General features: G+C 42.4%; 1 protein-coding gene across 34 annotated transcripts in view; it reads right to left on the bottom strand.

Moving 5' to 3' along the window:
* Window positions 1-25113, bottom strand: part of EPB41 (erythrocyte membrane protein band 4.1) — a 231993-nt gene that overhangs the window by 154626 nt on the left and 52254 nt on the right. The window lies entirely within an intron of this gene.

Here is a 25113-nt window from a genome sequence, read left to right on the forward strand (position 1 = left end):
TTTCTCTCTCAGAAAAGCCTCTACTATGGTGAACTGAATTCTGAACAGTAAACAATAACTTTTTGGTGATGTGAACATATCAGAAACTTTGGCAAAGAATAATAATTTCACACAGTTTTGTTTTTTTTGTTTGTTTGTTTTGAGACGGAGTCTCACTCTGTCACCCAGGCTGGAGTCCAGTGGCACTATCTCGGCTCACTGCAAGCTCCGCCTCCCGGGTTCACACCATTCTCCTGCCTCAGTTTCCCGAGTAGCTGAAACTACAGGCGCCTGCCACCACGCCTGGCTAATTTTTTGTATTTTTAGTACAGATGGGGTTTCACCGTGTTAGCCAGGGTGGTCACAATCTCCTGACCTCGTGATCCACCCGCCTCGGTCTCCCAAAGTGCTGTGATTACAGGCGTGAGCCACTGCACCCGGCTAATTTCAACAGTTTTTATACTGAGAAAAGAGGTCACAGTCAAACATGTAAGCTTACTACAAATAAATTCTAAAAACATTTAAAGAAAAGTAAGGCATGGGCTGGACACGTTGGCTCACACCTGTAATCCCAACACTTTGGAAGGCTGAGGCGGGTGGATCACTTGAGGTCAGGAGGTAGAGACCAACCTAGCCAACATGGTGAGACCCTGTCTCTATTAAAAATATAAAAATTGGCCCGGCGCGGTGGCTCAAGCCTGTAATCCCAGCACTTTGGGAGGCCGAGACGGGCGGATCACGAGGTCAGGAGATCGAGACCATCCTGGCTAACCTGGTGAAACCCCGTCTCTACTAAAAAATACAAAAAACTAGCCGGGCGAGGTGGCGGGCGCCTATAGTCCCAGCTACTCGGGAGGCTGAGGCAGGAGAATGGCGTAAACCCGGGAGGCGGAGCTTGCAGTGAGCTGAGATCCGGCCACTGCACTCCAGCCTGGGCGACAGAGCGAGACTCCGTCTCAAAAAAAAAAAAAAAAAGTACAATGTAATAAACCAGGACACTCTCAGAGAGCACCTGACACCTTATTAATTTAAAGTGATTTTTCTTAAAACTGCAAATGTCATAGGAATTAAAATAAACAGCACTATAAAACACATATTTATTATATAGGAAAGCCCCTTTTGGCCCTCATTCAGAGTCCCTTTACCTTTGTTTTTTTGCCTAATTCTAACAAGTTTGTTTGTCAAATGTAACAGATGAATTTAAAGTAGAGGGGGTTATGATTCTTCTAGATACATACAAAGAGTGAAGAAACAGCCTAAAAGAAGAAACAGGCAGGCCGGGTGCGGTGGCTCAAGCCTGCAATCCCAGCACTTTGGGAGGCCGAGGCGGGCGGATCACGAGGTCAGGAGAACGAGACCATCCTGGCTAACACGGTGAAACCCCGTCTCTACTAAAAAATACAAAAAACTAGCCGGGCGAGGTGGCGGGCGCCTGTAGTCCCAGCTACTCGGGAGGCTGAGGCAGGAGAATGGCATGAACCCGGGAGGCGGAGCTTGCAGTGAGCTGAGATCTGGCCACTGCACTCCAGCTTGGGCAACAGAGCGAGACTCCGTCTCAAAAAAAAAAAAAAAGAAGAAGAAGAAGAAACAGGCCAGGCGTGGTGGCTCACACCTGTAATCCCAGCACTTTGGGAGGTCGAGGCAGGCGGATCACGAGGTCAGGTGATCGAGACCATCCTGGCGAATATGGTGAAACCCCGTCTCCACTAAAAAATACAAAAAAATTAGCCAGGCGTGGTGGCGGGCGCCTGTAGTCCCAGCTTCTCGGGAGGCTGAGGCAGGAGAATGGCGTGAACGTGGGAGGCGGTGGAGCTTGCAGTGAGCCGAGATCGCGCCACTGCACTCCAGCCTAGGCGACAGAACGAGACTCCATCTCAAAAAAAAAAAAAAAAAGAAAAAAAGAAACAGATACATCAAAATCCAAAATGATAGCCATCTTTTTTGTTTGTTTGTTTTTGAGACAGAGTTTCGCTCTTGTTGCCCAGACTAGAATGCAGTGGCATAATCTCGGCTCACTGCAACCTCCACCTCCAGAGTTCGAGTGATTTTCCTGCCTCAGGCTCCCAAGTAGCTAGGAATACAGGTATCTGTCACCACTCTCGGCTAATTTTTTGTATTTTTAGTAGAGATGAAGTTTCACCATGTTGACCAGGCTGGTCTCGAACTCCTGACCTCAGGTGATCCATCCACCTCGGCCTCCCTAAATGCTAGGATTACAGATGTGAGCCCGGCCCAGCCATCTCTTTTTTAATTTTTTTGCGACAGCATCTCTGACACCCAGGCTGGAGCGCAGTGGCACAATCCCAGTTCACTTCAGCAATCAACCTCTCAGGCTCAAACGATCCTCCCACCACAGCCTCCCAGGTAGCTGGGACTACAGGAGCAAATCACCACACTCAGCTGGTTTTTAAGGGTTTTTTTTTTTGTAGAGATGAGGTCTCACTACATTGCCCAACCGGTCTCAAACTCCTGGGCTCAAGCGATCCTCCCACCTCAGCCTCCCAAAGTGCTGGGATTACAGGTCTGAGCCACCATGCCTGGCCAGTTATAGCAAACTTGACCATTTATTATAGGGGTAATAAATCCTACATAGCTCAAGGTCCTTATTAGTATTCATAATAACCCATTCTCCCTAATAAAAGGATAACTCAATTCCAAATACTTTATTCAAGAAAGCAAGGAAGGACTGGATATGGTGACTCACACCTGTAATCCCAACACTTTGGGAAGCCTAGATGGGCGGATCACTTGAGCCCAAGAGTTCAAGACCAGCCTGGGTAACATGATGAGACCCCTACCTCTACCAAAAATAAAAATTAAAAAAAAATTAGCCAAGTGTAGTGGCATGCACCTGTAGTCTCAGCTACTGGGAGGCTGAGGCAGGAAGACTACTTGAGCCAGGAGGTCGAGGCTGCAGTGGGCAGTGATCGTGCCATGACACTCCAGCCTGGGAAACAGAGTGAGATCCTGTCTCAAAAAAAGAAAAGAAAGAAGGAAAGAAGGAAAAGAAAGAAAGAAAAGAAAGGAAGGAAGGAAGGAAGGAAGGAAGGAAGGAAGGAAGGAAGGGCCAGGAGAACTGGCTCACACCTGTAATCCCAGCACTTTGGGAGGGAGGTGAAGGCAGGCAGATCACTTGAGGCCAAGAGTTCAAAAACCAGCCTGGCAAACGTGGTGAAACCGTGTCTCCACTAAAAATACAAACAAACAAAAGAAAAAAGAGAACAAGGAAGAACATAGCTCCCATTTTCCCAAATTCAAAACCTTAAATTCTTCTATTCCCGTTTTTGTTCCCAATTAGTTAAATCCAATCACTTGCCAAATCCTGTCAAGTCTACCTCTACCTCTGCATTTAACTACATGTTTCTATTTTTACCGTTTCTGCTCTAATTCACTCGACTATAAATAACCTGCTATTTCCAGTCCCTCCTGCTATAAAAGTTTTCTCTTCCAAACAAAGATTTAATCATACCACTCCTTTATTCATCAGTTAACAAATATTTATTGAAAGATCAAACTTTTGGCTGGGTGCGGTGGCTCAGGCCTGTAATCCCAGTACTTCAGGAGGCCGAGGCTGGTGGATTGCTTGAGGTCAGAAGTTTGAGACCAGCCTGGCCAACATGGCAAAAACCCATCTCTACAAAAATATAAAAATTACCCAGGCGTAGTGGCACAGGCCTGTAATCCTAGCTTCTTAGGAGGCTGAGGCAGAAGAATCGCTTGAACCCAGGAGGCGGACGTTGCAGTGAGCCAATATTGCACTATTGCACTCTAGCCTCGCAACAGAGCAGGACTCTATCTCAAAAAAAAAAAAAAGAAAAAAAAGAAAAGAAAGATCAAACTTTTAAAGGCTCTGTAGTAGCTATGGGATAAAATCTAAACTCCTTTCCCATAGCACCCAGCTTGGCTGTGATTTGCCCTCACTAGTCGCTTCTCCCACCAGCCCCACCTACAACTACTTGCTGCTTCCTAAAAGAGCCTGCACTTCCCTGCTTCTGCCTTCTTCATAATACCCCATGCCTGCAACTCCACCTGCTGAAATTCTAACCCTCCTTCAAAGCTCTGCCCACATGCCATGTTTTCCACGAATTTTATTTCTCTAATCCTTACAGTCAATTAATTGCTATACCTACACATCTTTATTTACTTAAATATTGGACATCTTTGCATAAATATCCCAGTTCATTACTTTCGTTTCTTCTTTTTTTTTTTTTTTTTGGAGACAGGGTATCCCTCTGTCACCCAGGCTGGAGTGCAGGAGTGCAGTGGCACAATTATGGCTCACTGCAGCCTCCACCTCCCTAGGCTCAAGCAATCCTCCCTCCTCAGCCTCCTGAGTAGCTGGGACCACAGGCGCATGCCACCATGCCTGTGCTCAGCTAATTTTTTGTATTTTTGGTAGAGACAGGGTTTCACCATGCTCCCCAGGCTTGGTCTCAAACTCCCGACCTCAAGTGATCCACCCACCTCGCCTCCCAAAGTGCTGGGATTACAGACGTGAGTCACTGTGCCCAGCCCCATTATCTTCAGCAGTTACACAGTATTCCACTATCTAAATGCCACAAGTTTTACTCAAAGGTAACACACAATTTTTTTTAAGATAGGATATCACTCTGTCACCCAGGCTGAAGTGCAGTGGTACAATCTCAGCTCACTGCCACTTCAATCTCCCAGGCTCAAGCAATCCTCCCACCTCAGACTCCCCAGTAGCTGGGATTACAGGTGCGTGCCACCATACCCGGCTAATCTTTGTATTTTTGATACAGACAGGGTTTCACCATATTGCCCAGGCTGGTCTCCAACTCCTGAGCTCAAAGGACCAAGCCACCATGCCTGACTCATTAATTTTTTTAATATAGAGAACATTAAAATAATCCTGTAATCCCACTGACCAGGTAATATCTGTTGAAGCTTCTTTTAAATAAATAAAAGTAGGGTGCAGTGGCTCAACACCTATAATCCCAACACTTTGGGAGGCCAAGGCAGGAGGATCACTTGAGGCCAGGAATTCAAGACCAGCCTGGTTAACATAGCAAGACTCCATTTCTACCAAAAAAAAAAATTAATTAATTAAATTAAATTAAAAAGTAAGACATAGCCATGGTTAGAAAATTCAAACAGTATGGAAAGGTATTTGCTAGAATTATAACAGTAATTTTAACCAAGTAAAAAGTAAAGAGATCAAACTAGAGGAGTATGAAGAGGGTATAAGGAATTGGAGGAGAAGCACAGGTTTATAAAAGTGTAAACGTTCACTGAAATTGGTTTTTTTCCCCACAGCAAAATGGGCCAGTTTTAAAGACCAATTCTTAAAAACAATGGCCCAGTATAAAAATACTTTAGCTGGAGGGGCATGGTGGCTCACATCTGTAATCCCAGCACTTTGGGAGGCCAAGGCGGGTAAATTGCCTGAGGTCAGGAGTTTGAGACAGGCCTGACCAATATGGTGAAACCTCATCTCTACTAAAAATGTAAACATTAGCTGGGCGTGGTGGCATGCAACTGTAGTCCCAGCTACTAGAGAGGCTGAGACAGGTGAATTGCTTCAACCCAGGAGGCGGAGGTTGCAATGATGAGCCAAGACTGTGCCACTGCACTTCAGCCTGGCTGACAGAATGAGACTCCGTTTCAAAAAAATAAAAAATAAAAAATAAAGGTTTAGCTATGTTTCTGTGAGGCAAATTGAATATTCTTTTTCCTTTCCTTTTTCATTATTTTGACAGTCTCTACATATAGTGGAGGAAAAATGAATTAGCTAGAAGCAATCATTATTGGCAAAATCAATGGGCATCCCCATAAAGATGCCTAAAAACTATTTCTAATGTTCTCTAACTTCCCTGCAGAGTATTCCTCATGAAAAAGGATTTTACTAAGTAGTGTGGTACTATTCTGCCAAAACCAGATCTGACAGATGTTAGCCATACCTACAAGATACACGGCCTATGCCAACTTAACCTTTAATGCAAAAGCTTCAAAACAGGGCTGAGTTACTCCAGATTCAACCACAATCCTATCCACTCTTCATACTACATGCAATCTAGTCTTTTTAAATGTTTTCTTCATGTCTTGCCTATAGAATTATTTTCACTATTTCAAGGCTAAGCTCAAGTTGCAGCGCATGTAGGAAGACTTTCCTAAACTCTAGCACTCAGTGATTTCCTCTCCTTGGAATTTAGACAGCTTCTTTATATCATCCAGCATAACACTAAACTCTACATTGTCCTCTATTATTTCATGTATATTGCTAGACTGAAAGCTCTTTGAAGGCAAGGTTTATCTGTATTTAAATATCTGTGTCTCCCACAGTACCTAATCAGAGTAAGTACTCAATAAATAATATTTTAGATGATTCTTACTCTGAATTATTCTGTAGTAATATAAATATTAAAGTGCTACACATAATTATCTAATAGTGAAATTTCTAAGGTTTACTTGTGGTTTTGTGTTGCATAAAGGCAATAATAGTAATACAGAGTACAATCCAACAAAGATTAATTTGTTAAGCAACTTTCCAAGAGACAAATAACTCAACCTACGACTGTTCTCTAGTTTCAAGAAAACGTTCTTGTTCTTGGAGACCTATAGTATAGATGTGCCGAATAAGCCAGCAGTTATTTACTTTCAATTCTTCAAAACTAATTTTCCGTACAGCTGTGTTTACTCACAGCATGTCTTGTTAACGCTGGAGGTGTAAAACAGCAAAGCCCAGATCTCTCCCTCTCTTGCCTTTGTTGCCTTTGTTATTTGCCCTGCTGCGGTTTGCTAGCCAAAGCTGTAATTAGTACCCAACAGAGATATATACTTTTCTAATAAAGAACAGCCTACTGCACAATGACATGTATACACACACAGCCATGTGTGTTCCTAGCGAATTAAGAATATTTTACACATACAAGCCTTCAAAGGCTTTTAATAGCTAAATGAGAGCACTTTACATGGCAGCTGCAACTGACTCACAACACTGACTGCAGATTGATTCATCCCTTTCTCTTACTGCACACACATCTAATTGCAAAGGGAAACAACTCATTTGAGATTAAAATTATGCATATGGTCCTAAAGCAAACCTTAGTAAGTAAACTGCATTTGTCAAGGGAATTTCTTCTCAAATTATCACAAAAGTTATAGTGTGTATTATATAACAGTTTACTATGATTTTTCTGAAAAGTCAGTTTTCAAACAGATTAATTAGTACTTCTTATGAGAGTTAAAACAGACAACATATACAGTATATATGCAGGCTGTGGATCCTGTGCTCCATTCCCTTCACTGTCCAGTCTCCTCTGACTTCCACCCAGCATCATCTCTCACTCAGTCTTCTCCACAACCTGTCATTAACCTTGTCAAGTTTCCACCTATACCCACTCAGTAAACGGAGGACAGCCAAGTAGAAAAATAGATCATCAGGGCTGGGCGTGGTGGCTCACGCCTCTAATCCCAGCACTTTGGGAGGCCAAGATGGGCAGATCACGAGGTCAAGAGATTGAGACCGTCCTGACTAACATGGCGAAACCCCATCTCTACTAAAATACAAAAATTAGGGCCGGACACAGTGGCTCACGCCTGTAATCCCAGCACTTTGGGAGGCCAAGGCGGGCGGATCACGAGGTCAGGAGATCAAGACCATCCTGGCAAACACGGTGAAACCCCGTCTCTACTAAAAATACAAAAAAAATTAGCCGGGCGTGGTGGCAGGCGCCTGTAGTCCCAGCTGCTAGGGAGGCTGAGGCAGGAGAATGGTGACAGAGCGAGACTCCATCTCAAAAAAAAAAAAAAAATTAGCTGGGCGAGGTGGTGAGCATCTTAATCTCTCATGCTGTTTCCAGGAAAAGACAAGTTAAATCTCTAGCTTCATCTAAATTTACACGAGATATTTACAAAAAAAAGCAAGGGGTAAAAATGGAGAAAAACTCCTAGATAACAGCCCTTGTCTGGAAATACTTATCTTCCATAATATATATTATACACATAATTGATAACCTAACATCATCACTGTGGTTATGGTATGTTTAAAAAATATATTATTGAAGAAACATACCAAGAGTTGTTATCTTCCTATGAAGGAATGTTTCCCTTTCCCCTTTTCTATATTTTCCAGATTGACTAAAATGAGCATAAACCACTTTTTTTTTTTTTTTTTTAATTTTCTTGCAATGGAGTCTTGCTCTGTCGCCCAGGCTGGAGTAGAGTGGTGCCATCTTGGCTCACTGCAACCTCCGCCTCCTGGGTTCAAGTGATTCTCCCGCCTCAGCCTCCTGAGTAGCTGGGATTAAAGGCGGATACCACCACACCTGGCTAATTTTTGCATTTTTAGTAGAGACGGGGTTTCACCATGTTGGTCAGGCTGGTCTTGAACTCCTGACCTAGTGACCCACCCGCCTCAGCCTCCCAAAGTGCTGGCATTACATGCGTGAGCCACCATGCCCAGCTGCATGAACCACTTTGATAACCGAAAGAAAAAAAAAAAAAACTATCTCCTCACTCCAGGAAGGGATAAAACTTTATTTTACTGTGTCGGGTAGTACATTACAAGCATAAAGTCTCATTACACAATTCGATTTGACCCAATTTAATACAGGCTATAATTCTGTTTTTCCTCTAACCCTACCCTTGCTTATATCCCCAATAGGAATTAGACATATTTTTCTCAGTTCCCCTAACAAGTGAGGAGGCAAGGTCACCCTTACCTCTCCATAGACTGAAATCAAAATCAAAGAGTAACACTAATTTTCAAGCCAATTCGTAGTTTTCTTAAGTATACTGATCTCCTGATATTTATTTGAGACAGGGTCTTGCTCTGTCATGCCCATGCTGCAGTGCAGTGGCACAATCACAGCTCGCTGCAGCCTCAACCTCCCAGGCTCAAGTGATCCTCCCACCTCAGCCTCCCAAGTAGCTGGGACCACAGGTGTGTATCACCATACCTGGCTAGTTTTTGTAATTATTGTTGAGACAGTTTTGCCATGTTGCCCAGGCTGGTCTCAAACTCGTGACCACAAGCAGTCCTCCTGTCTCTGCCTCCCAAAGTGCTGGGATTACAGGCATGAGCCACCACGCCCAGATTGATCTCTTGATTTCAAAAAATATTCACAGTATCTTCTTCCTGGACAACTTCTGTCTGCCTAGGCCAAATTCCCTTGGTAGATATCCTCTCACTTCAAGTCTTTTCTTATTTGCATCTACTTCATTATTGTAGTCCTTTCAGTCTCCTGCTCCAATTCCTCCAACACACATCACATTTTTGAGAGAGAGAGAGAGAGTGTGTGTGTGTGTGTGTGTGTGCACGCGCGCGCGTGTGTAACACACAGGGTAAATGTATAAGAGTTGGACTAGTTTTTTTTTTTTTTTAATGGGGTCTTCCTATGTTGCTCAGCCTCGAGTAACTGCAACTACAGGCCCATGCCACTGAGTTCAGCAGAAGTCAGCTTTTACAAACATATTTTCTCAGTAATTAAAAACCAAAAGCTATAATACCATACTTGGTAAATTGAAGAGGGTTATATATCTTCACCTGGCCTTGATATAATAGTACAGAGGGCCAGGCACGGTGGTTTATGCCTGTAATCCCAGCACTCTGGGAGGCTGAGGCGGGCAGATCACCTGAGTCAGGAGTTTGAGACCAGCCTTAGCCAACATGGCGAAACCCCAACTCTATTAAAAATACAAAATTAGCCAGGCATAGTGGCACAGGCCTGTAATCCCAGCTACTTGGGAGGCTGAGGCAGAAGAATTGCTTGAACCCAGGAGGCAGAGGTTGCAGTGACCCAAGACTGCACCATTGCACTCTAGCCTGGGCAACAAGAGCAAAACTCCGTCTCAAAAAAAAAAAAAAAAAAGTACAGAAACTGCTAGGTGCCTATTCGAGATGTCTCTCCCTCTTGGGAGGCTGCCTCTATCTGTAAAGAGAGCTAGGAAATGTGGCCTTTTAGTTGGAAACAATCTGCTCTTAATTATATGGGGATTTTGTTAATAAGAACAAGCTACTCAAGAGGCTGAAGGTCACAAGATGGCTGTTCTCTGACCCAGTCAGCCATCTGTGTTCTAAGCAAGAAGGCAGAGGGGAGGCCCTTTGGCCTTCTGCACTCCTCCTGCTCTCTTCAGAATAGTAGCCATATGTTAAGGTTGGCAGAGCATAAATTTAGGAGACTGGGAGCAAGACAGTTTTATTAACATACACATAGATTTTACTCTTCAAAATAGATGTATGCCTTAAACATTCACACTAAAATAAATCCCAATTATACTATACACAAAGCCTGATTATGGACATTTACTATAGAAAGATAAAATGACTTATGATCTAGAGTCTGGTCCTAAAGTTAAACAAACATGGGTTTGAACTTGTTCAGACACTTGCTATCTATGTGGCTTCTTGGATACATTACATCTCTAAGCCACAGTTTCTTTATTAACCTGTTGATAGTTACAGGTTGTTCTGATTATTAAATTAAATGCTATCATATCTTGTAAGGCTGAACATGTACTCTATGACTCAGCAATTCTACTGCTAAGTATCTACCTTAGAGGAACTTTGAGATGCTTACACACACCTACACACCCAACACACTAACACACACGTACAAGGAGACATCACAGGCATAGACAAGAAGACATGTACATGAATGTTCATCGCACCAGTGCAATGTCTATTACCAGGAAAACGGATACATTAATTATGGAAGTCATACAATGGAATGTTATACCACAGTAAAAGTAAATTCACTGAAGCTATATGCAGTACCATAAAGAAATTTCTTAAAAATAATAGGCCGGGTACGGTGGCTCAAGCCTGTAATCCCAGCACTTTGGGAGGCCGAGGCGGGCGGATCACGAGGTCAGGAGATCGAGACCATCCTGGCTAACACGGTGAAACCCCGTCTCTACTAAGAAATACAAAAAAAACTAGCCGGGCGAGGTGGCGGGTGCCTGTAGTCCCAGCTACAGGGGAGGCTGAGGCAGTAGAATGGCGGGAACCCGGGAGGCGGAGCTTGCAGTGAGCTGAGATCCGGCCACTGCACTCCAGCCTGGGCGACAGAGCAAGACTCCGTCTCAAAATAAATAAATAAATAAATAAATAACAACAGAGTGGAGCCGGGCACAGTGACTCACGCCTGTAATCCCAGCACTTTGGGAGGCCAAGGCAGGCGGATCACAAGGTGAGGAGATTGACACCATCCTGACCAACATGGTGAAACCTCATCTCTACTAAAAATACAAAAATTAGCTGGGTGTGGTGGCATGAGCCTGTAATCCCAGCTACTCGGGAGGCTGAGGCAGGAGAATCGCTTGAACACAGGAGGCTGATATTGTAGCAATCCGAGATTGCACCACTGAACTCTAGCCTGGGCAACAGAGTGAGACTCCATCTCAAAAAAAAAATAAAAAATTAAATTTAAAAAATAAATAACAGAGTGGAAAAAAGTGAATAGCATAATTCAAAATATACCATTTTTATAAAGCTCAAAACCAAGCAAAACTAAGTATATTTTTAAGGATCTATCTATTGTAATATACCTCTATATACAGTAATATAGAGATGGTAAGTTTTTTTTTGAGACAGGGTCTCACTCTGTCACTCATACTGGAGTGCAGTGATGCCATCACGGCTCACAGCAACCTCGATGCAGGCTCCAACAATCTCCCACCTTAACCTCCCAAGTAGCTGGAACTACAGGTGCATACCACATACCTGGCTAATTTTTAAAATTTTTTGTGGAGATGTGATCTCACTATATTGCCCAGGCTGGTCCCAAACTCCTGAGCTCAAGCAGTTTTGCCACCTTGGCCTCCCAAAGTGCTGGGATTACAGGTATGAGCCACCAAGGCCGGCCTAAAATTATTTTTTAAATAAATGTGAAATACAAAATGCTTAGCAGCAGTTATCTCTGAAGGGAAGAAAGGCAGGAGAATGAATGAGGGAAGAGAGCATTGGTAGATTCAACAGTACTAGTATAGTTCTAGTTCTTAAGTTGGATGGTAGGTTTATGGGTGTTACTTTAATATTATACTTCCTAAACTACATTTTATGTTTCATAGATCCTTTTTTTGAGATGGAGTAGCGCTCTGTTGCCCAGGTTGGAATGCAGTGGCACGATCTCGACTCACTGCAACCTCAACTTCCCAGGTTTCAAAGCGATTCTTCTGCCTCAGTCTCCCGATTAGCTGGGACTACAGGCACGCACCACCACGCCCAGTTAATTTTTGTATTTTTAGTAGAGATGGGTTTCACCATATTGGCCACGCTGGTCTTGAACTCCTGACCTTGTGATCCATCCGCCTCAACCTCCCAAAGTCCTGAGATAACAGGCGTGAGCCACAGCCTCCGGCTCATAAATTCTTTTTAATGAATCAAATATCACATAAGCATATAAATATACTGTAAAAGGATACTAAGCACCGATTTACATCACTTAAAAAGGACATTCCATTCTTGTTATACTCCCATAGTTACTGCTTCACTTTCTTTTTTTTTTTTTGATACCGAGTCTCCTGTCACCCAGGCTGGAGTGCAGTGGCATGATCTCGGCTCACTGCAAGCTCCGCCTCCCGGGTTCACGCCATTCTCCTGCCTCCGCCTCCCGAGTAGCTGGGACTATAAGTGCCCGCCACCGCGCCCGGCTAATTTTTTTTTTTTTTTTTGTAGTTTTAGTAGAAATGGGGTTTCACCGTGGTCTCGATCTCCTGACCTCATGACCCGCCCACGTCGTCCTCCCAAAGTGCTGGGATTACAGGCGTGAGCCACCGTGCCTGGCCTGCTTCACTTTCAATAATCCATTCTCGCCACTTAGCACAAGTAAATTCAGTACTGTCCTAAGCAGCTTTCTAAGAACTGTTGACTTACTTTCTTTTAGTATGTTTCAAATTTTTCTTGAAAAAACAAAATTCCCAAATGATTTGAGACATATTAGATGTAACTTCTACAGTATGAATAGTATAAAGGCTTAGGTATGACGATTTCCACAAGCATGTTTTATACAGAATGAGGGGAATGTTTAAAAAGAATACGGAAAAAAAAAACATTTCAATTTGTAGCAAACCAAAATGCATTCCAGTCAGTAGACTAACATAATTGAAAGAATTTCGCTGGTTAGCAAGAACTAATATAAAATATACTATAATTAAACATTAAAATAGCTAAACTATTCTGTGGTATATCTAGAATAATGTCTGTTTGTTTGTTTGTTTGTTGAGACAGAGTCTCACTCTGTCAGCCAGGCTGGAGTGCAATGGCTTGATCTTGGGTTCCAGTGGTTCTCATGCCTCAGCCTCCCAAGTAGCTGAGATTACAGGATTTGCCACCACACCCAGCTAATTTTTGTATTTTCAGTAGAGACAAGTTTCATCATGTTGGCCACACTGGTCTCAAACTCCTGGCCTCAAGTGATCCGCCCACCTCAGCCTCCTAAAGTGCTCGGGTTACAAGAGTCAGCCACCACACGCCGCTGAATAACTATTTTTAATGGCACCCAAACACTAGACTTCCCTAGTTGCATCTAACAAAAAGAAAGCCATTGGTCCTCAAGAGATTAAAAGGCCTATTTTTTTTTTTTTTTCTTGAGACGGAGTCTCGCTCTGTCGCCCAGGCTGGAGTGCAGTGGCGCAATCTCGGCTCACTGCAAGCTCCGCCTCCCGGGTTCCCGCCATTCTCCAGCCTCAGCCTCCCGAGTAGCTGGGACTACAGGCGCCCGCCACCGCGCCCGGCTAGTTTTTTGTATTTTTAGTAGAGACGGGGTTTCACCGTGTTAGCCAGGAGGGTCTCGATCTCCTGACCTCGTAATCCACCCGCCTATTATTTTTTATTTTTTATTCTTTTTGAGACAGAGTCTCACTCTGTCGCCAGACTGGAGTGCAGTGGTGAGATCTCGGCTCACTGCAACATTCTCCTCCCGAGATCAAGCGATTCTCCTGCCTCAGCCTTCCGAGTAGCTGGGACTATAGGCACGCGCCACCACACCCAGCTAATTTTTGTATTTTTAGTGGAGATGGGGTTTCACCATGTTGGCCAGGATGGTCTTGACCTCGTGATCCACCTGCCTCGGCCTCCTAAAGTGCTGGGATTACAGGCCTGAGCCACCCAGCCCGGCCAAGAGGCCTATTTAAGATTCAAAATTAAGCAAAAAGTTTAAAGTTACACTGATCCATTAATTTGGCCTTCCCTTGCATATCTGGTGCTATTCCATTCTCATTTCTGAATAATTACATACCCTGCCTTATCTCCCTTTTTGTGGTTCCACCATGCTCTGCGTATTAGCTCCATACACAGGATATTTTCTTTCAGCCATAATGTAGGTTTCTCTCCCTCTCTCCTTTTGTATGAGTTTATTTCATTCCACATTAAAAACATAAAACAGGCCGGGCGCGGTGGCTCAAGCCTGTAATCCCAGCACTTTGGGAGGCCGAGATGGGCGGATCACGAGGTCAGGAGATCAAGACCATCCTGGCTAACACGGTGAAACCCCGTCTCTACTAAAAATACAAAAACTAGCCGGGCGAGGTGGCGGGCGCCTGTAGTCCCAGCTACTCGGGAGGCTGAGGCAGGAGAATGGCGTAAACCCGGGAGGCGGAGCTTGCAGTGAGCTGAGATCTGGCCACTGCACTCCAGTCCGGGCGACAGAGCGAGACTCCGCCTCAAAAAAAAAAAAAAAAAAAAAAACATAAAACATCTGACATATTTGCTAATACCTTGTTTGCCCTTATGAATGTCTTTAATACATCAAACAGCATGAACCAGACCAGTGAACCCTAGGGCAGCCCTTTGATATTTAAACCAGTCAGCTATCTTCTTCATAATTTTATTTTTATTGGTCAAAGTTACATACTAAATATTGAAGCAGAGAGGAGTATAGGTATGAAACAAAATGCAGTTACTACTTTAATGAAATGAAAAGTAGAGTCACTATTTCCAGTAATCATGTGTCATTCAAGTTGCAATTATTTACATGTTACAGAAATCCCAAATTTTTTTCTACTAGAAATCAGTAGACCAAAATAAAAAGTGGAATACAAAATATCAAATATCCAACATTGTCACATTATGTCTAGTTAATCCTAAATTGTTTACATCCACATTTTGCCCAGTTCCAATCCAACTGACAGGTGTTATAGCAGGAGATTCTTCTTTTGAGAAAGAAGTTGGCCAGGCGCAGTGGCTCACGCCTGTAATCCCAACACTTTGGGAGGCCGAGGCAGGCAGATCACGAGGTCAGGAGATCAAGACCATCCTGGCTAACACAGTGAAACCTGTTAGCACTGCAAGGTGAAGGTTGCAGTGAGCCGAAATTATACCTTTGCACTCCAGGCGGGCAAAAGAGTGAGACTTCGACTCAAAAAAAAAAAAAAAGGAAGAAGTTGAAGTAGACAATGTTAAGGTTCTTTTCAATCACAAAAGTATTATTTTTACTAGTAAAAATGAATAAACATTTAGTAAAAGAATAAAATTGGGCCGGGCACGGTGGCTCAAGCCTGTAATCCCAGCACTTTGGGAGGCCGAGACGGGCGGATCACGAGGTCAGGAGATCGAGACCATCCTGGCTAACACAGTGAAACCCCGTCTCTACTAAAAAAATACAAAAAACCAGCCGGGCAAGGTGGCGGGCGCCTGTAGTCCCAGCTACTTGGGAGGCTGAGGCAGGAGAATGGCGTAAGCCCGGGAGGCGGAGCTTGCAGTGAGCTGAGATCCGGCCACTGCACTCCAGCCTGGGCGACAGAGCGAGACTCTGTCTCAACAACAACAACAAAAAGAATAAAGGCCGGGCGCGGTGGCTCAAGCCTGTAATCCCAGCACTTTGGGAGGCCGAGACAGGCGGATCACGAGGTCAGGAGATCGAGACCATCCTGGCTAACACGGTGAAACCCCGTCTCTACTAAAAAAATAAATACAAAAAACTAGCCGGGCGAGGTGGCGGGCGCCTGTAGTCCCAGCTACTCGGGAGGCTGAGGCAGGAGAATGACGTGAACCTGGGAGGCGGAGCTTGCAGTTAGCTGAGATCCGGCCACTGCACTCCAGCCTGGGCGACAGCACAAGGCTCTGTCTCAAAATAAAAAATAAAAATAAAAATAAAGAAATAAAATTGTATGCGCTATCAAATATCCAAATCTTTGTCAGCAGCATTTTCATTCTTATATTCATTCATTCACAGAATGGATCTGAAAGGCATAAACTCACTTTTTTCAAAGATGAATTTCCCATACATCATACAATGTCTACTCTCCTATCAAAGTTGGGACACTGGCTAATTCACAATTATAACAGCAGTCTGAGGCCACTCTGCAAAACCAGGCTATATTAACCAGCACTACAACAATGTTTCTGGCAAATCTTGACTAATGTCAATCTAATTCAGCTAGCCCAACAGAATTTTGTATCACTGAAAGGAAATTTATTTTCTAGTTTTGTTGCCAAACCTACATAAGGAACCCCACCAAAATACACAAGAGAAATAAATATTCAGTGGCTAATATACAGTATTCTGACATTAGCCTCACGATCCACATCAATCCATTAACTTTGGCCCATTTTCTAACTTAAAGAAAATTTTAAAACAGAATATTAAACACTTATACTTACATATTATATTACTTACACTTATATATTATATATACTTACACTTATATATTCACTGCTCCACAATACCTTACTTCCTTTAGAGTTATGAAACTCCTTGTTATTCCCTTAGGGTGATGCTATGGTTGCAGTAAAAAAGATACATTTAACACTATTTGGGGTTGGTGACATAGCTCATTTTAAAAATTATCAATTTAAAAACTTGAACTACAGATACCAAGTAGTTATTATCATTAACAAACATTAACTGAACTCCTTTATGTGACAAGGACATCAACAAACAGAATATACACCATCTTTATCAATATAATACCCCCCCTCCCCAAATAAAAGGAGAATTATGTCAGAGGTTCATTTCTCTTCAGGAACACATATTATCTGTATGTAATTTTCACCACCAGATAATTAATCAAGTAACAACAGAGACTTCACTGGAATAAGGACAATTACAGCATAATTCAGTTTATATCATTATTAATAAGAATGATTTTAGATGGTAAAGTATTACCTCCAAATTTAAAGATTTATAAACAGGATTATATTCTGGTTCTTTTTTTTTTTTCTTTTTTGAGACATGATCTCACTCTGTCACCCAGGCTGGAGTGCCATGGCATGGTCTCACTGCAACCTCTGCATTCCAGGTTCAAGTGATCCTCCCGCCTCAGACCCCCAAGTAGGTGAAACTACAGGCACACACCACCATGCTCAGCTACTTTTCTTGTATTTTTGTTAGAGATGGGATTTTGCTACGTTGCCCAAGCTGGTCTCAAACTCCGGAGCTCAAGCAATCCTCCCACCTCAGCCTCCCAAAGTGCTCGAATTACAGGCATGAGCCACCACACCCGGCCATTTTCTGATTCTTAAAATTAGTTTTGAAATCTCCTTTTTTTTTTTTTTTTTTTTTGAGAGCATTTTTCCTAGCTATTCTTTTTTTCTCAAACAGATCTAAGGCTGGATGTGTATCCAGAAGATACTGGATAGTATCTTCTGCCTACTAGGACTAATGTCTTTGTTTGGCAGTCCAATTTTTAAGAAAATGTCAATTTGAGGCCCAGCATGTGCCTCTGCTGCTATAATACCAGCAGTTTGAGAGGCTGAGGCAGGCTGACTGCTTAAGCCTGGGAGTTTGAGACAAACCTGGGCAACACAGTGAGACTCTCATTTCTACAAAAAAAATACTAAAATTAGCTGTGTGTGGTGGTACATGCCTGTGGTCCTAGCTACCCTGTAATCCCAGCAGTTTGGGAGGCGGAGGCAGAGGTGGGTGGATCACTTGAGCTCAGGAGTTTGAGACCAGCCTGGCCAACATGGTGAAACCCTGTCTCTACTAAAAATACAAAAAATTAGCTGGGCATGGTGGCATGCACCTGTAATCCCAGCACTTTGGGAAGCTGAGGCAGGTGGATCACTTGATGTCGGGAATTTGAGACCAGCCCGGCCAACATGGTGAAATTCCTTCTCTACTAAATACAAAAATTAGCTGGGCATGGTGGCACGTGCCTGTAATCCCAGCTACTCGGGAGTCTGAGGCAGGAGAATCACAAAAACACACACACACACACACACAGATCTGAGAGTCTCTTTTTGTAATTATTGTGAGTACACAGTAAGCACATATATATATGGGGTATATGAGATGATTTGATATGGCATGCAATGTGAAACAAGCACATCATGGAGAATGGGGTATCCATCCTCTCAAGCATTTATCTTTTGAGTTACAAACAATCTAATTACACTCTAAGTTATTTTTAAATGTACAATTATAATTGACTATAGTCACCCTATTGTGCTATCAGATAGTAGGTCTTATTCATTCTTCCTTTTTTTTTTTTTAACCAATTAACGTCCTCATCTTCCTCTCCTCCCAGCCCCCGGCCTCCACACTACTCTTTCCCAGCCTCTGGTAGCCATCCTTCTCTCTATGTCCATGAGTTCAATTGTTTTGATTTTTAGATCCCACAAATAAGTAAAAACATGAGAAGTTTGTTTTCCTGTGTCTGGTTTATTTCACTTAATGATCTCCAGTTAGTTCCATCCATATTGTTGCAAATAACAGGGTCTCTTTCTTTTTATGGTTGAATAGTACTCCATTGTGTATATGTAGATTTTCTTTATCCATTTATCTGTTGATGGACACTTAGGTTGCTTCCAAATCTTAGCTATTGTAAACAGTGCTGCAACAAACATTAGAGTGCAGATATCTCTGATATATTGATTTCCTTTCTTTTGGGTATATATCCAGCAGTGGGATTACTAGATCATATGGTAGCTCAGTATTTAGTCTTTTGAGGAACCTCCAAACTTCTCCAAAATGGTTACACTAATTTGCATTTCCACCAACAGTGTACGAGGGTTCCCTTTTGTCCACATCCTTGCCAACATTTGTTATTGCCTTTGTCTTGGATATAAGCTTCTCATTGTAGTTTTTCTTTTTTTTTTTTTTTGAAATGGAGTCTTGCTCTGTCACCCAGGCTGGAGTGCAGTGGCACGATATCAGCTCACTGCAGCCTCCACCTCCCAGGTTCAAGTATTTATTCTAGTCTCCCAGGTAGCTGGGACTACAGGTGCGTGCCACCACGCCCGGTCTCGATCTCCTGACTTAAGGTGATCCACCCACCTTGGCCTCCCAAAGTGCTAGGATTACAGGCATAGCCACAGCGCCCAGCCTCACTGTAGTTTTGATTTGCATTTCTCTGATGATCAGTGATGTTGAGCACCTTTTCATATGCCTGTTTGTCATTTGTATGTCTTCTTTTGAGAAATGTCTATTCAAATCTTTTACACATTTTTTGACTGGATTAGTTTTGAAATCTTTATTTTCTTCCTTAGAATCAAAGGAACTGTTATTATGGAAATTTTTACCAAATTAACATATTTTGCTTGTTCCACTGGCCAGAGTTGAAACCCACACTCCTGGTATATAAGTAGGGGAAGAACTTTTTCTTATCTTTTTTCTTCCAATAAATTGAGTTAATATTCCTATTACAATTTAAAACAACAAAGTAAGATTTCTCAATGGAATCAAAACGTTGGGGGGTGGAGATAGAGGAATGAAATCCTCAAAGCTCCGTATTACCTCACGTGATATTGTGATATAGTAAGAAATATGTATTTGGTCTCTGGTCCTGGCACATAGTTCCTAAAACCCTTGGAATCTCCAAAGTGCTAAGTGTCTCTGTGAATACTAATGAATTGAGTGATGGCTGGGGCTCCAGGATAGCCTTAGGATGGGGGCTGGTTGCCAGGGGAACCAACCATGTGATTAGAGGGATAGAACTTTCAGTGCTGCCATTACCACATGATCTCCAGGGAGGGGAAAGGAGCTTTAGGTTGAGCTAATCACCAATGCCCAATGATGTAACCAATCAGGACATAATGAAGCCTCCATGAAAAATCAAAAGGACTGGTTCAGAAAGCTTCTGGACTGTTGAACACATGTAAGATCCTGGAGGTTGGTGTGCCCAGAGAGGGCAAGGTAGCTCCATGTCCTTTCCCCTCATACCTTGCCCTGTGCATTTCTTCAATATGGCTGTTCATCTGTATTCTTTGTAATACTCTTTATAACAAATGGGTAAACATAATTAAAGTGTTTCCCTGAGTTCTGTAAGCCCTTCTAGGAAACTGTTTGAACCCAAAGAGGGGGTTGTGGGAACCCCAATTTGGAGTCAGTTGGTCAGAAGCACAGGTCACAACCTGGGTCTTGTGAATAGCAGCTGATAAGAGAGACAGTCTTGTGGGACTGAGCCCTCAACCTGTGGGATCTGATGCTATCTCCAGGTAGATAGTATCAGAATTGAAGTGAATTACATAGGACTCCCAGCTGGTATCCTTTGGAGAATTGCTTGGTTAGTGTGTGGGAAAAACCACCCCATACATCTGGTGTCAAAAGTGCTGTGCTGACTGTGAAAATAAGAAAAACATTTTTGTTTTTCTTATCGCTGTACTTTTTCAAATAAAAAATTTATAAAAATAAAGAAGGAACATCAAATTGTTTATAGTATTATCATTAACAGGATTATGGGTAATTTTTAGTTTTGTTCTTTATACTTTATTGTTCAAATTTTCTACAACTCTACAAATTTTCTAAAACTTCATAGTACTTGTAAAGTCAGGGGAGAAAGCTTTTTTTTTTTTTTTTGAGATGGAGTTTCACTCTCGTTGCCTAGGCTAGAGTGCAATGGCACCATCTCGGCTCTCCGCAACCTCCACCTTCTGTGTTCAAGCGATTATCCCACCTCAGCCTCCCTAGTAGCTGGGATTACGGGCATGCGCCACCACACCCTGCTAATTTTGTATTTTTAGTAGAGACAGGGTTTCTCCATGTTGGTCAGGCTGGTCTGGAACTCCCGACCTCAGGTGATCCGCCCGCCTCGGCCTCCCAAAGTGCTGGGATTACAGGCGTGAGCCACTGCGCCTGGCCTGAGAAAGCATTTTAAATCACTTATTTCTATGGATTTTCTTTGCATAAAAACTGTTAATAAATTAGTACTACAGCTTAGGTAACATTTGACAAACATCTCTCATGACTCAGTAAAAATTCACAGAAAAACATTTCTTCTTCCAAAGGATACTCATCTTACGAAACCTGCCTAGAACTATTATACCTCATTGGACTTACACCTCATTCTTCCCCATTATTTTTGAGACGAGGTCTCACTCTGCCACCCAGGCTGGAGAGCAGTGGTGCGATCGCTCACTGTAGTCTTGACCTACCAGTCTCAAGCGATCTTCACACCTGAGTCTCCCAAGCAGCTGGGACTACAGGCAAGCACTACCATACCTAGTTTTTTTTTTTTTTTGTAGAGACAGGTCTCAGGAGGCTAATCTGGAACTCCTGAGCTCAAGTGATCTACCCACTTGAGCCTCCCAAAGTGCTAGGATTACAGGCATAAGCCACTGAGCCTGGCCCTTCTTCATATTTGACTTCACATTAAACGTGATGATAATGTGATATTCTGTTTAATACTGTGAAATATATTCTGAAAGCCAAATTCACCACCTAGTGATTTTTTTATGTGCTTTCCATACCCTATACCTCAAGGTAATAAATAGGTTATTAAGACTTTCAGACATGAAAAGTCCCCAGTAAGAAAAGTAAATGTCAATGCTTTCATTTTCTTATCAAACAACACAATGGATATCCTAATGCATATTTTCTGGCATATAACATATCAGACAGTTGTAAACATTTTCTTTTGGTCACACAATATACATCCCAACTCTGGATGTTTTTGTTTCCCTACTTAGGACTAGGATAACTCACCTCAAAATTAAATATAATTGCAACCAGTCTAGAACAGTTCCCCCAACAGACTTGATTTCCAAGAAATACTAATTTTTTTTTTCTTTTTGAGATGGAGTCTCGCTCTGTAGCCCAGGCTGGAGTGCAATGGCGTGATCTCGGCTCACTGCAACCTCTGCCTCCCGGGTTCAAGGGATTCTCCTGCCTCAGCTTCCAGAGTAGCTGGGTTACAGGCGCCTGCCACCATGCCTGGCTAATTTTTGTATTTTTAGTAGAGACGGGGTTTCACCATGCTGACCAGGCTGGTCTCAAACTCCCATCCTCAGGTGATCCGCCCACCTCAGTCTCCCAAAATGCTGGGATTACAGCCGTAAGCCACCGCCCCCAGCGAAATACTAATTTTTGCACCTATCAAACATAACATCAAAACTGGTTACTTCAACCATTTCCCAAGAAACACTTTACTATCTGATTTCGTATGATATATTTTAATGTTAGTTATCTAGGTTTAATCAAGGCACTTATAATAATTATTCTGAAAGTAATGCCCAAAACAGTCATTTAAAATCAAGATTTAAGTTTTCTCCCCAATGTACGATTTGTTTAAGAGCTCTGGTAGTTTAGCTACAAAGATGGCTACCAACAACTCCTCCTATCAAGTGTTACAGTCATGAATAAGGACCAGCCTTCTCAAGCCAGCTCCCAGATGATTGAAGCATCCAAGTTGAGGCATCAGACATCAAAGTAAGGCCATACTGGATCCTCCAGCTCCAGCCCAGCCACTGTAACTTACACCACATGAAACTGATAAGCTGCCCTAGTTTCTATCACATGGATCAGAAATAAGTCATTTTCACAGAGCCCTGCCCAAAATCCTGATTCACAGAATTATAAAAAATAAAATAGCTATTATTTTAGATCATTAAGTTTTGAGGTGATTGTGTAGCAATAGATAACTGATACTAGGGCATTCTGATTCAAAACTATAAGAAAAATATTAAGATCTTTAAAAAGTGCTTGAGGCCGGCCGGGCGCGGTGGCTCAAGCCTGTAATCCCAGCACTTTGGGAGGCCGAGACGGGCGGATCACGAGGTCAGGAGATCGAGACCATCCTGGCTAACACGGTGAAACCCCGTCTCTACTAAAAATACAAAAACTAGCCGGGCGAGGTGGCGGGCGCCTGTAGTCCCAGCTACTCGGGAGGCTGAGGCAGGAGAATGGCGTGAACCCGGGAGGCAGAGCTTGCAGTGAGCTGAGATCCGGCCACTGCACTCCAGTCCGGTCGACAGAGCGAGACTCCGCCTCAAAAAAAAAAAAAAAAAAAAAGTGCTTGAGGCCGGGTACGATGGCTCATGCCTGTTAATTCCAGCACTTTGAGAGGCTGAGGTGGGAGGATCACGTGAGGTCAGGAGTTCTAGACTACCCTAGCCAACATGGTGAAACCCAATCTCTACTAAAAATACAAAATTAGCCAGGTGTGGTGGCGAGTGCCTGTAATCCCAGCTACTCAGGAGGCTGAGCCAGGAGAAGCGCTTGAACTCGGGAGGTCACTGCGGTGAGCCAAAGATTGTGCCACTGCACTCCAGCCTGGGCAGCTAAGACTCCATCTCAAAAAAATAAATAAATAAAAATAAAAAGTAAATATAGACACAAAAACCCTCAACAAAATACTAACAAACCAAATCCAGTGGCTATAAAAAAGGATTATATACCATGACCAAATGAAATTTATCCCAGGAATGCAAGATTGGATTAACATACAAAAGTCAATCAATGTAATACACCACACCAGTAGAACAAAGGACAAAATCCATGTGATCATCTCAATAGACACAAAAATAGTATTTGAAAATACCAACATCCTTTCATGATAAACAACACTTAACAAACTAGGAATAGAAAGGAATTTCCTCAACCTGATAAAAAGTATCTAAAAGAATCCACAGCTAACATCAATACATCCTGTAACAACATACAGAGAAAGGCTGAGGGTTTTTATCCAAACATCAGGAGTAAGACTAGAATGTCTACTCGTACCACTTCTATTCAACATTGCACTGGCTATTCTAGCCAGGGCAATTTGGCCCAGAAAAGAAATAAATAAAAAGTATTCAGATTGGAAAGAAAAAGTAAAACTATCCCTATTTGCAGATGACATAATCTTGTAAATAGAAAATTATAAGGAATCCACACAAAAAAATACTACTAGTTCAAACAAGCAAGTTCACCAAGTTTGCAGGATACAAGATCAACAATAAAAACTCAGGCCAGTTGTGGTGGCTCATGCCTGTAATCCTAGCACTTGAACCCAGGCGTTTGAGACCAGCCTGGGCAATGTGGCGAAACCTAGTCTCTAAGAAAAATTGTAAAATTAGCCAGGTGTGGAGGCACATGCCTATGGTCCCAGCTACTCAGGAGGCTGAGGTGGGAGGTTTGCTTGAGCCCAGGAAGCAGAGGTTGCAGTGAGCAAAAATCACACCACTGCACTTCAGCCTGGATGACACAGCCAGATACTGTCTCAAAAAAAAAAAAAAAAAATCAAAACTCAACTGTATTTCTATATATTTGCAATAAATAATCTGAAAATTAAAAATTTTTTAATTCCATTTAGCATGCAAAATAATGAAATACTTAAAGTATAAGACTTGCATTGAAAACTATAAACCATCAGTGAAAGAAATTAAGGAAGATCTAAATAAGTGGAAAAAATCCCATGTTCATAGATGAGAAGACTTCATATTGTTAAGATGGCAATATTTCCAAATCTACAGATTCAGTGCAGTCAATATCAAAATCCCAACTGCCTTTTTCACAAAAATGGACAAAACTGATGCTAAAATTCATATGGAAATACAAGGGATAGCTAGAACAGCCAAAATAATGCTGAAAAATAAGATCACAGAGGACTCAAAGTTACCAATTTCAAAGCTTACTACAAACTTATAGTAATCAAGACAATGTGGTACCAGCATAAGGATAAACATGTAGATCAACGGAATGGAACTGAGAGTCCAGAAATAAACTCATACATCTATGTCCAGCTGGTTGCAACAAGGGTGCCAAGACAATTCAATGGAGGAAAGGAAAGTCATTTCAACATATAATGCTGGGACAACTGGACATCCACCTGCAAGTGAGTGAATCCAGACAGACCCCTGTCTCACATCATATAAAAAACTTAATTTGAAATGGATCAAAGATATGAAGGTAAGAGCTAACATAAAATTCCTAGAAGAAAAGATAGGCGTAAATTTTCATGATTTTGATTTAGGCAATGATTTCTTACATATGACACCAAAAACAACCAAAATTTTTTTTTCTAAATTGG

Source organism: Trachypithecus francoisi, unplaced genomic scaffold (genome assembly GCF_009764315.1).
Source record: "Trachypithecus francoisi isolate TF-2019V2 unplaced genomic scaffold, Tfra_2.0 Lachesis_group12, whole genome shotgun sequence".
Taxonomy (NCBI): domain Eukaryota; kingdom Metazoa; phylum Chordata; class Mammalia; order Primates; family Cercopithecidae; genus Trachypithecus; species Trachypithecus francoisi.